Source organism: Astatotilapia calliptera, chromosome 22, assembly GCF_900246225.1.
Source record: "Astatotilapia calliptera chromosome 22, fAstCal1.2, whole genome shotgun sequence".
Classification (NCBI taxonomy): domain Eukaryota; kingdom Metazoa; phylum Chordata; class Actinopteri; order Cichliformes; family Cichlidae; genus Astatotilapia; species Astatotilapia calliptera.
Genome location: NC_039322.1, coordinates 8709508 through 8722708, shown reverse-complemented (window position 1 = coordinate 8722708; position 13201 = coordinate 8709508). Strand labels below are relative to the sequence as shown.

The following is a 13201-nucleotide window of genomic DNA, read 5'->3' as shown; positions in this document are numbered from 1 at the left end:
TACTGTTGATCATAATATCCTATTAGAGCGATTAGAACATGCTGTAGGTATTACAAGTACTGCGCTGCAGTGGTTTGTATCATATCTATCTAATAGACTCCAATTCGTGCATGTAAATGGAGAGTCCTCTTCACACACTGAGGCTAATTATGGAGTTCCACAGGGTTCAGTGCTAGGACCAATTCTGTTTACATTATACATGCTTCCCTTAGGCAGCATCATTAGAAGACATAGCATACATTTTCACTGCTATGCAGATGACACCCAGCTCTATCTGTCCATGAAGCCAGATAACACACACCAATTAGTTAAACTGCAGGAATGTCTTAAAGACATAAAGACCTGGATGGCCGCTAACTTTCTGCTTCTTAATTCAGATAAAACTGAGGTTATTGTACTCGGCCCTGAAAATCTTAGAAATATGGTATCTAATCAGATTCTTACTCTGGATGGCATTACCTTGGCCTCCAGTAACGCGGTGAGGAACCTTGGAGTCATTTTTGACCAGGACATGTCCTTCAACGCACATATTAAACAAATATGTAAGACTGCTTTCTTCCATTTGCGCAACATCTCTAAAATTAGAAATATCCTGTCTCAGAGTGACGCTGAAAAACTAGTTCATGCATTTATTACTTCCAGGCTGGACTACTGTAATTCATTATTATCAGGATGTCCAAAAAACTTACTGAAAAGCCTTCAGCTAATCCAAAATGCTGCAGCAAGAGTCCTGACAGGGACTAGAAAGAGAGAGCATATTTCTCCTGTTTTGGCTTCCCTTCATTGGCTTCCTGTTAAATCCAGAATTGAATTCAAAATCCTGCTCCTCACATACAAGGTCTTAAATAATCAGGCCCCATCTTATCTTAATGACCTTGTAGTACCATATCACCCTATTAGAGCGCTCCGCTCTCGCTCTGCAGGCCTACTTGTTGTTCCTAGAGTATTTAAAAGTAGAATGGGAGGGAGAGCCTTCAGTTTTCAGGCCCCTCTTCTGTGGAACCAGCTTCCAGTTTGGATTCGGGAGACAGACACTATCTCTACTTTTAAGATTAGGCTTAAAACTTTCCTTTTTTCTAAAGCATATAGTTAGGGCTGGACCAGGTGACCCTGAATCCTCCCTTTGTTATGCTGCAATAGATGTAGGCTGCCGGGGGATTCCCATGATGCATTGAGTTTTTCCTTTCCAGTCACCTTTCTCACTCACTATGTATTAATAGACCTCTCTGCATTGAATCATATCTGTTATTAACCTCTGTCTCTCTTCCACAGCATGTCTTTATCCTGTCTTCCTTCTCTCACCCCAACCGGTCGCAGCAGATGGCCGCCCCTCCCTGAGCCTGGTTCTGCCGGAGGTTTCTTCCTGTTAAAAGGGAGTTTTTCCTTCCCACTGTCGCCAAAGTGCTTGCTCATAGGGGGTCATATGATTGTTGGGTTTTTCTCTGTATCTATGAAGCGCCTTGAGGCGACTTTTGTTGTGATTTGGCGCTATATAAATAAAATTGAATTGAATTGAAATTGAATTGAAATGTTGTGTGCGAATATCAAAAGTGAGGCTCAGTGTTTGTTGTTAAACTTTAACCTTACTTATTCCCTGCAATAAAAATAGACATTTTTTAAAATGTTCTGTTTGTTATGGTTTTGAAAAGTGAATAGTTTGTTAACCTCTGCACCCTCCCAATAATTAAGGGATTTTAAGAGCCCCCTGGAGAGGTGTGGTGGAAATGTTTTGTTTGCCGAATGTCAGATGGGGCGACGGGAGGGTTTAAAATAATTTTTTTACCCACTTTTTTAACCTGTTGAATCAGATTAAGTTAACTTTCGTTTATGTTTAAGTTGTAAGAAATTATTGGGTTGATATTTGTTTATATTTTTCCAGAACTTAAAGGCCGTCACACTGTTTCTCATCTCGTCTCACTGCCCTCGCTCCTTTCGCCTCCGTGCTGCCCTGCTTCATCTTCGCCCACTTCATCTGCACTTGGCTGGTTTTATTCTTCTTCGTTAGCGATTCAAGACGAACTTCATGGAAAGTCGTTGTGGAGAATGGTTTTATCGAGCCGCTTGTCATTGCTGTGATTCCTTACGTTATATACTGATTTGGTGAGTAAATGTTTACTGTTATTCAAACTGCTTTTGTGCCTTCTCTCAGTTTAGCACCAGATTTATGATCTTGCTAGCTAGCTAGTGTTAGCCTAACGTTGCTGCTACCTCTCGGCTCCTGTTACTTCAAATTAACCCCACAGTTTTAAAAAGTGAAACTTTATTTTGATTAATTGAAATAGAAAAGTGAGCAGCTATTATATAAGAGCCCAGAAGAAACCTTTTCGAAAGGTGCAGCCGTTAAGGTTGGGGGCTTGTTTTTAGTCCATATAAAACTTTCTAACATATGAACCGTTTATTCTTAACCCCTGTATTTATTTGAATGCTTTGAGGCAGCTTTTGAACATCTGTGCAGTGGCGGTCCTAGCCTGTTTGGCGCCTTGGGCGAACACTCCCTCTGGCGTCCATCTTCCATTGGTTTTAATTTTGCACTCCAGTAGGAACACCCATCCCCCAACCCGAGGATCACCACAATATAGCGTAATAAACCTACACCTTAAGTTAGTTCACAGATTCGACACAACATTACAACATTATGAATGAAATGTGCTCTATTTGGAAGCAGCCGGCCCCTTCTCCTTTCGACAGTGTGTGAGACTTTAATTCATCAAACTGTAAATTATAAATTTTAAATTGTTATTGATCCCTTTACCCCTAGCCCTAAAGTGCATATTAATTTTCTTACTCTTCTTAAATTTATTGTTTGTTTACTTGCACTGCTGTAACCTGACCCTCGTCGTCTGGTCTCTCTATATACTGGACTGTTTATAGCGGAGATGATAATAAAGTTTACTTTGACTTCAGCGCAGCAGCAAGCATATTATAATGTCTGGTGTTTTCGTGTTTGTTGGTTTGTTTTTATTTTATTTTATTTTGCGAGTTGGTTATTAGATGCTGCTCCAGCCAGCCACAGAATCCCCCGCTGCTCCGCCCTCTCCTCCCTGTGCGACAAGCAGCAGGCGCACCTCACAAACGGAGGGCGCCCTTACTCCCAGCAAATGGGCGATAGAAAACCGATCAGTGCCTATGGCATTCCCAGTATGCCCTGGCATGATGTCGGGACAGCATGAGTACAAGCAAATAAATTTTTTTTTGCTGATGCCCGTGATGCCGCACCCCACCACGATGCCGCCCTGGTCCCATGTCGCCCATGTCAAAAACCGCTACTGCATCTGTGGCATCTATTAATGTCAAATGTAATTACATTTTAAACAATAAGAAGAAGAACAACAACAGTATTTGTTTTGTTAAAACATGTGTTTAGACACATTTTTTGTTGTGAAAGTCCAAAGCCATAAACCAGATTCGTGGCTTGCTAAATGGTTAAAGTCTATGTTGGCTTTATAGCTTCTTCTATATTCTAAATAATGAAGCTAAATCCCACTGTTGAATCATCAGAACATGTTGGGGTTGCCTGTGTCACATATAAACACTGCCATATGTTTTATCTGGTAATTGTGCTTATTAGAGACTTTATATATTGAAAGTTAGCTTTTAACAAGCGTGCAATGATTACATTTAAGTTAGGTGGTCTTTTCTTTAAACACATCTCTTTAGGCCTAAACTAACAGTGTTAATGCCACAAATTCAGACACAGTAATAGAGGATTTTAGTACTATATGTGCTAGTCTAATTTGGTTGTATGAGGTCTACTACATTGACCTTCTGTGTTGTAAGTTATAACTGCTGCACAGCCATTAAGGATCAAATCAGTTTCTAAATAATTTTCTGTTTTTTCTCCCTCTGCTTGCTTCTTACGGTCTTTGAGGCTCGGGACCAGCACTCCCCAGGTTACATCAAACCCTTACAAGTCTGTAAGAAGAAGCAGTTGGACAGAAAGTCTTTAACTGAGTGGTAACTATTTTGGTTTTCCAATATATTAATAATTGTCAGTGACATTTATATTAATCAGGCTGAGCTTTAATTATACTTTAGATCAACCTGTTTTACTTATTGTTTCATTTGTGCTTTGGTTTGGGGAAGTTGTTTCTTTATTGATCTTTTCCTGTCTTCTGTTATTAGACTTGAGACCTGATTGCTCTATGCTGTTGCTGATGACTCCAGTTAATCCTGAGAGACATGTTGTGTAAGTGAATACAAAGACAGTTTAGTCTGCACAAACTTAGTTTGTGGCATATGATCAGTCCACACTGTCCACACAGTATATAGTTTGCAAGTTTTTGAACAGTGAAATTTGTTTTTAAACCATTCCATTGTTGCCCTGGCTTTATGTTTAGGGTCGTTGTCCTGCTGGAAGGTGAACCTCCACCCCAGTCTCAAGTCTTTTGCAGACTCCAAGAGGTTTTCTTCCAAGATTGCCCTGTATTTGACTCCATCCATCTTCCCATCAACTCTGACCAGCTTCCCTGTCCCTGCTGAAGAGAAGCACCCCCAGAGCATGATGCTGCCACCACCATGTTTGACAGTGGGGATGGTGTGTTCAGAGTGATGTGCAGTGTTAGTTTTCTGCCACACATAGCGTTTTGCATTTTGGCCAAAAAGTTCCATTTTGGTCTCATCTGACCAGAGCGCCTTCTTCCACATGTTTGCTGTGTCCCCCACATGGCTTGTGTCAAACTGCAAACAGGACTTCTTATGGTTTTCTGTTACCAATGGCTTTCTTCTTGCCACTCTTCCATAAAGGCCAACTTTGTGCAGTGCACGGCTAATAGTTGTCCTATGGACAGATTCCCCCACCTGAGCTGTAGATCTCTGCAGCTCATCCAGAGTCACCATGGGCCTCTTGGCTGCATTTCTGATCAGCGCTCTCCTTGTTCAGCCTGTGAGTTTAGGTGGACAGCCTCGTCTTGGTAGGTTTACAGTTGTGCCATACTCCTTCCATTTCTGAATGATGGCTTGAACAGTGCTCCGTGGGATGTTCAAGGCTTGGGAAATCTTTTTGTAGCCTAAGCTGCTTTAAATTTCTCAATAACTTCATCCCTGACCTGTCTGGTGTGTTCTTTGGACTTCATGGTGTTGTCGCTCCCAATATTCTCTTAGACAACCTCTGAGGCCGTCACAGAGCAGCTGTATTTGTACTGACATTAGATCACACACAGGTGCACATTTAGTCATTAGCACTCATCAGGCATGTCTATGGGGGGCTGAATAATTATGCACACCCCACTTTGCAGTTATTTATTTGTAAAAAATGTTTGGAATCATGTATGATTTTCGTTCCACTTCTCACATGTGCACCACTTTGTGTTGGTCTTTCACGTGGAATTCCAATAAAATTGATTCATGTTTGTGGCTGTAATGTGACAAAATGTGGGAAAGTTCAAGGGGGCCGAATACTTTTGCAAGCCACTGTATGTGTTGTACTAGAAATGTCAAGGATGATAAAACATAATGTGATTTTGTTTTGTTTTTTTACAGATCCTCATTAAATGTTGTTAGTACATTTCAGAAGGGTCTACTTATTGGCCCTGTGAAGCAAAGGAAGCAACTAAAAATATTTCTTAAACTTGAAAATCAGGTTAAGAACTCCTTCAACACATTAAAACCTGAAAGACTTACTGAGATAATTTATTGAAGTAAAAAAAGAAAAATGAAATTAAAAAAATCTGCAGTATAACTGCATGGATATTTGCCATCCCTTATAGCGTGTGTGTGTGTGTGTGTGTGTGTGTGTGTGTGTGTGTGTGTGTGTGTGTGTGTGTGTGTGTGTGTGTGTGTGTGTGTGTGTGTGTGTGTTCCAAAATGATTAACCAGGATCAAACCATGAAAGAGTGGTTTGGGGAGCAGGAGGCATCATTTTCACACTTGGATCATCAAGTCCATATTTTGACCCCTTTGAGAATCTTTGGGATGTGCTTCATCAGTGCAAGATCTTGGTGAGAAATTAACCTGACTGTGGATAGACTGAAGTGAAGCCAAAGCAAAGGCATGGTGCCATCAAAGCTGGAGAAGATCCAAATTTCACTTTTCCCTTGTCCCCCCACAGTTTAAACACAAGGTGGCAGTGTTGCACTGATAGAAAACAAACCAACAGCAGAAGCGCCCCAGCTTAGATTCTACTTTACTCAAGTATTTCTATTTACTTAACTGTATTCTGCAGGAAATGTTGTACTTTTGTACCTCCCTTGGGTTTATTTGGTAACATTCGTCTTTTTGATTCAAATTAAACCTTAAGATGTGTTAAAGGACTGATTTTAAAGCTCCATAGAGGGCTTCAGCTTTGCTGCAGAGCCTGCAACAAACTGTGCAGCTGGTTTGTTTTTAAGAACAGATGCTAAAAGACAGTAAAGAGACACATGTCCTTCCTCCAGTGAACTCCTCCGTTAACCAGTCTCTGTAAAGTGTTTTAGACTCTGCTGGAAGATTTTAAATTGCTGCCATAAATTACTGTCCACGACCTCAATGCAGTGAATTAATGCACCGCATGTTTAATCTACAGTCTGTCAAGCTCCAAAAGACCATTTTATTCTATGACAAGGCTTAATCTGTTTCAGCCACAGGGGTCATTAGCTTATTCCTGGATGCTCGCACAATGACTTTTACTGCAAACGGGCTGAAAGCGAAATTACAAATGAGCCATGATGTTGTCAGAAGGAGCTGAGCACACGTGAAGGGTGAAGCAGTGAATGAAGATGTGTCCTCACGCAGTGTTGTTCCTGCACGCTTTTTCTGCACTTCACTGATCCTCTTTGTGCAGTCATGACTGTGCATTTAAAACACCAAGAGCACAGTGATGGAAAGTAACTAAAAAGATTTCATTAAGTAGTGAATTTCCTCATTTTTTTTCCTGCATTTGAGTGTAATTTCATTTGTTTGATTACTAATATTTACATGGAAGGTAACTGCTAGTTCTTACTGCACTGCATTAATCAGACATCCATGCGCTTAACAGCTTATCCACTTCAGGGTTGAGGGGACAATAGGAGCAGAGTACTCCTAGGACAGTCTATGGACAGTTGGCAGCCTATCACTGGGCCAAAATAAAAGCAATAAACGGATAATTTTATAATTATTAAAGATCGAGGAAGGATATAAAATAGTGAAGAATGTAAACATCTTGTAAGGTATATCCTTCCCTTTCATTTTAACACATGTTTAAAAACACTTAAGGGGAACATTTAATGATGAGCATATATATTTATTCAGTTTTATTTCTATAGTGCCAAAAATCATTTCAAGTGCTTTAAATTGTATGCTAAAGACCCCATATGACTGGAAAGAAACCCAGCGATCAGATCAAATCATAATCAAATCAAAATTTATTTATTTATATAGCACATTTAAAAACAATAGTTTTGATCAAAATGCTTCACAAGTTAGGAAATAAATAAAATGAGACAAGTGATGTGCCCCTTTGAGCAAGCACTTGGCAACAGTGGGAAGAAAAATTTCCCTTTTAACAGGAAGTAACCTCCAGTTCTGGGAGAGGGCAGCTATTTGATCTTGCTGGGGATTTATATCTTTGTCTTTCTCCTTTATTGACGGGGAAAGACGAGAAAATACCAGAAGAGGGAAATGTCGAGATTGGGCAGAAAATGAAGCAAAACTGCAGTTCCTCTGGTGGCCAGCAGGGGCCGACTCCAAAGGCAAGTCAGTCCCTATTGACTCACATGTTAAAATGTCCAAGTTAGAGCAGCAGAAATAAACTCAAGCTCACTGCTCATTTTCCCCTTCATATCTACTGTATGAGTGTTGGTTTCCTTTGTAACTCTTAGAATTATGGGTGTGTCAATGTAGTGTTCAAGTTCGCTTTATTTGTCATTCTAGTCATCTTAAAAGACAAAGAGATGAAATTATGTGTCTCACAGCCCAGGTAAGTGCAAAATTGAAAACCACCACCAAACAAGACAGAACAATCCATTAAAGAAACAGTTAAAGGTCATAAAGTGTAACCAGTACCTGATTTAAACAGTAATAAAATCGAGACATAAAATAATAAAATTAAAAAATAGACATAAAATTCTATAGATTTTTTTTTGGGGTCTTTTGGAGCATTTTTAATGGAATTATCTGAGAAATATTTTGCTTGCTGTGCTGTTAATTCTGCCAACAGCTTCTCCTCAAAGCCTCTCTTTATGAAGCAGAGGTCTTTATTAGCAGGTGTCTGCTGCAGCCGTACAGTTCATGGATGCAGCATGCTAACCAAGCCAGTATAAAGGACGGCCATGGCTACTGTTATGCCACCCATTGGTTAATGAGCTCAGCCACGAGTTTTCACCATGACTGTCCTGGTGTTTTTAACTCACACATGATGGAATGGAAAGCCAGTAAAAGCCCTGAGAGTTACTGGACAATTCAAGGTTTGTTGAAATGTTAAAAAATAAGATTTTTAAAACTGATTCTAAAGCTAACAGGACGCCAGAGTCTCTATTTGTATCTTACAGTCAAAGCCATTGGACTAGAGTATTGTTAATCTTACTGTCCCCAACACCATTAAATAAAAGCACCAGTGGGAATGTAACTGAGTACATTTACTCAAGTACTTTACTCACTTTCAATGGACTTGTACTTTAAGTACTTCCATGCACTGTATATTTTTCTGTACACTGTACTACTTATTTTAAAACTTTGCTTTCCTTTTAGTTTGATTGAGCTACAGGGCAACTAAAATTATAACCAGCTGCAACATTAAAGAGATACAGACATCAATAATTATAACCCAATAATATTATGGACATGATTCACTCATGTGAAATGATACATGAGGTACTTTAGCTACTTTTTAAAAAATGTATTATTTATTTGAATATGCAACCTGTGAACTGTAATGCTACTTAAATATGATCATAACTTTTACATAGGTGCTAAATACTTTATTTTACTTTGCAAATTAACTAATCGTCATAAGATCGGGTTTAGATTCTTATGCAGCTCCACTTTTCAAGAATAAATCTGCATTAGGAACACCAATTAAAAAAAATAATTTAAAAAATACTGGAAATTGCAGGAAGCCAGCGAAGACCTTTTAAAATCTGAGGGCTCTCTTCCTGGAATGAGTTAAATTATGTGCAGCTACATTTTGGTGATTTAAAGATAATTTATTAATAAAGGTCAAATATGGAGATTCAAAGAGAAATGATTGTGACTGGGAAGCCCCACTTTGATCGTACGTGGGCTGGACCACTTAAACTCCAACTTCTGTCAGAGTGAAAAAGTCTAACCACACATTTAATCAATGAGAGATCTTAATATAAGACAAAAGAGTGCAATTTCAACTGTCTCAGGTTTTCTAAGTCAGCGGTCTCCAACCTTTTTTGCGCCACGGACCGGTTTATGCCCGACAATATTTTCACGGACCGGCCTTTAAGGTGTCGCGGATAAATACAACAAAATAAAACTAGTACCGGTACCGAAAAAAAAGAAGATTTATTCATAACACACGTGAAGAGACCCAGGAAAACTGAGTTAACGATAAAAACGATAACAAAATAACGCTGAAAACCGATAAAAACCCCGAAAACCATACATTTCACACCTGAGCCCCAACTCTCACGGCCCGGTACCGGTCCGAGGCCCGGGGGTTGGGGACCGCTGTTCTAAGTGATAAAGAAATGCCTCTGTAGTAAATTAAAGTAATCTGTCAGTATGACTTTTGGGGCTTAAATTCTGAGAAGTTTGTGTATAAAATGAAAGAAATCTATCATTTAATTACTTTGGTGCATCGTTAATGGGAAAAGTAGGAAAAGCCCCCGAGCCTTATGCCCTTTAGCCTTAACCCATGCCTGGCGACAGGTTTCTGTAACGTTTCTTTAAACTACCATAACTCTTGAACAGTTTGTGCAATATAAAAAAATTCCAACGGATCCTGAAAACAGGGATATTAGAGGCATTATGGTAATCCCAAGCACCGCGTCACAGCATCCCCGGGAAGATGAATGTGGAGAGAGCATTTTATCAGACATTTTGGTATTTTTTTGTCATTTTTTAAATATTCTTTTATTCTTTCTCTGTTTTTAGCGTTTCATGCCATGTTTTTGTTTTTTTAATTCCATATATGAAATGTCACCATTAGCAAACATACACTACCCAGCCCTCTTCCAACCCCTGAAAAAGCAGGGCTTTGAGGGATTGTAGAGCAGAGTGGGTTTATGATCCACTCAGGAAAAATAAAGGTGAGCACAAGTGTCAGCAGTCCAGCGCAGGCCTTCGCCTACAGCTTGGCAGGAACTGTTTTTTGGAGCTCTACCAGGGGGATTATTTATCAGTCTATTATTCATGTAAGTTCTGAGGGTCTTATTCCGTAAAAACGGTAACATTTTAATTTTGTTTATTTATGTTCTTAATCACTGATTACACTCTTATAGTATACAGCAAAACATATAGAGCAAAACAACTTCCAGATGTTGAAAGAAGTAATTGTCCTGAAAAAAAGAGACCAAATCTCATGCTCTCAGCTGATTTTTTTAATGACAGTTTTACAGCTAAAACAAAATCATTCCAGGCGGCCTGCTGAAGATGATCGGGGTTAGCAGTTTGCTGGTGTCACAGAGTGAAGGAGCTGAGGGCTGCCCCCTGCTGGTCACTGGTGGCCAGGAAACTGTTTACATCTTCAGTTGCTAATGAAACAGCTTCAGCTTTCCACCCAAATATGGTCACTTCTGGTTTCAAGAAGCCGACACATCTGCAGCTGAGATGCACTCCAGAAATACAGCACTGAGGTCAGTGTGGCTAAAGACTGAATATTTTTTCTACCTGTAGGAAACTTCAGAATGCTTCATCCACTGCCGCAAAGATCATGATAAACCTAATAAAGAGGAAATAATCTGGATTATTTAGAGTAAAGTAGCTGAATGACACACTGGGTTATGCATGAGTCACATGCCGAGAATCTGCGCTGGATGCAGGTAAAGTTAAGAAACCGCTCTCACACTAAACCGACTTTGAGGAAAACCTTCGCCCTTAGCTGTGTTGGTAACGCTGATGCCACATCTACCTCAGATCTGGCTGATGACGTCTCTGCCTGCAGCTGGGGCACAAAGGGGCCCTGCTGAGCGAAGAAGCTGTAATTTCAGAGCCTGCAAATACTTCACAGGAAATGATTGTGGTAAGCCAAGGAAATGACACCAACTCTGCAACTCTCCTCTGTAACTTATAACGCGAGAGCCGGGCTTTGCTCTCTGCTCCTGTCGTTGGCTGCAGGTACTGCACGCCCCCTCTCTGATGACCTTTCACCCCGTTTGCTCGCCCACGGTTTGATCGCTCTTCTCCTGCACATTTCCATCTCGGCGGCCCAAACACCTGTTTTCTGTTTCTCAGCTCGGCCAGACGATATCTCATTCGGGATCGTGGAGACGTCTGCCCCGGGGAGCTGATGGAAGTGCAGCTTCTGCTCGCTCGTCTCTGCAGCACCTTACGTTGTTGTGCAACTGCAGTGAACCAGAGACAGTCATTTATAAGATGTCTGGCTCGCTGCCTCTGGTCACAGAAGCCGCCGCCGCTGCTGCTGCTGCGTCCAGGACTGTGTGTTCTGGCCTGAGTGGATGAATTAGAGCTGCCAAGACCAAAATAACTCATTGATTCACTGAGCTCTCCCTGGGTCTGAAGCATTAACATCACCCAGAAGCTATTTCTCTCACTTGTTTGGAGCCGCAAGTCGTCCAGAGGTACCATTATCCAAGCCCGGCGAAGGCAAAACGACTAAACAAAGAAAGCTGTGGAAGCTAAAAGACTTCTTACATTTTTAATTTCACGTAATAGACTTTTTTTTTTAAATATATGAAAATGTAATTACTTTTTTTTTTTTTAAATATAACAAACACCAATCTGCCAAGAGATTAAAAGCACAGGTGAAGTGCATAATTCATCTTGTGTTACAATTCAAAGGTATGCTACGGAAGAGGATAAGGGCCACTGGAAAAAAAAATCTGAGAAAAAAAGTCAGAATTCTGACTTTAATCTTAGGATTCTGACTTTTTTCTCAGAATTCTGACTTTTTTTCACCGAATTCAGGAAAAAAAAAAGAAAAAAAGACGTTCCCACTTTTTTTTTCCCAGTGGCCCTAATCCTCTTCCGTAGTATGCAGGGAAAATCGGGTGGATGTTAATGTTAAACTTAACACTTGCCAGCTGTCTTTGAAGCACCTCTGGGCACTTATTTTGGCAGTTTTATTTTCAAGCATTTTCCTAAATTAACTTGAATTTTAATGGTGACCAGGACATAAAGACAACACCTATAAAATCACCAAATTTCTAAAAAAAAGTCTGTTAAAAAGTTGCCGATTTCACCTTACCTCTAAATGCCACCTCCAAATATGACTAAATAACAATGGACTTTATATCAAAGATAGATGTAGCCACCACCTCTTTATTTTTGTAACCAGATGAATCGCCCCCTGCTGGCCACTACAAATACCGGAAGGCATGAGACGCAAAATCTGCTCGGGGAACAGTTTCGGCAGCAGGACAAAGAGCTCAAGTTTCTGACTTGGCTTTCACTTGTTTATTGATTTCACTTTATAAAAATAAAATTGATAAATCAACAGACATAAAGTGTCTTTTCTTATGCAGGTAAACAATAGTTTATAGTTAACTTTTGTGGTATTACTAAAGTAGTAAAGGCAACAAGTATAAATACTTAGGTTAGATTGTGGTCTTTGTGCGTTCCTGTGAGTTTTACTTCCTCGCTTTGTTGGCTCTCTTTGGTAATCGTCTGTCCCACCTGTGCCTTCTTCCACACCTGTTCCCTCTCTGCTCTCCTGCGTCCACTTGGGATATATTTACTCCTGAGCTTTCCCTTGTTTCCAGTCAAATAATCTTGTTACTCTTGCCTGTAGGCTTCCGTCCATTCCTTGGTTTTCTTCAGTTTTGATTTGTTAGCGTCTCTGTTTTCCTTTTGTTTCTATTTTAGACTTTTGTCTCAGTGTGTGGATTCAGACCTGAATTATAATTGCCTAATTTTGTGTTTTACTTTGCATTTGAACCTTAGTATGTCAGATATTTTTAGATGTTATAAAGCTCAGGGGTGCACATGAGCTTGAAAATCAAGTTTTCTACACTATTTATGATCAAACATTCAGATTTGCAGAGTCATATATTTTTGGATCTAAGGACAGCCACCGCTGTGCTTCAGGTGAAATGTTTTTGACCTTTTCAGCATGGATTTATTTTTCAAGTTCAAATAGTCGGACTAAAACAGCTTCTCT

At 40.0% G+C, this 13201-nt stretch overlaps 2 long non-coding RNA genes across 3 annotated transcripts; one reads left to right on the top strand and one right to left on the bottom strand.

Annotated features, from left to right (window-relative positions):
• Positions 1–1744: 1744 nt before the first annotated feature.
• On the top strand, positions 1745–6158 carry LOC113014984 (uncharacterized). Of its 2 annotated transcripts, XR_003271037.1 has the most exons (4): positions 1745–2100; positions 3869–3954; positions 4123–4186; positions 5815–6158. It is a non-coding gene; the product is annotated as an uncharacterized LOC113014984 (long non-coding RNA). The 2 variants fall into 2 exon arrangements; XR_003271036.1 differs by lacking the exon at positions 5815–6158 and having other exon boundaries at positions 4123–4295.
• A 4290-nt stretch (positions 6159–10448) lies between these two features.
• LOC113014982 (uncharacterized) lies at positions 10449–10992 on the bottom strand. Its single transcript, XR_003271034.1, has 2 exons — positions 10929–10992; positions 10449–10804 (listed from the first exon to the last, which is right to left on the bottom strand). It is a non-coding gene; the product is annotated as an uncharacterized LOC113014982 (long non-coding RNA).
• Between the last annotated feature and the right edge of the window lie 2209 nt (positions 10993–13201).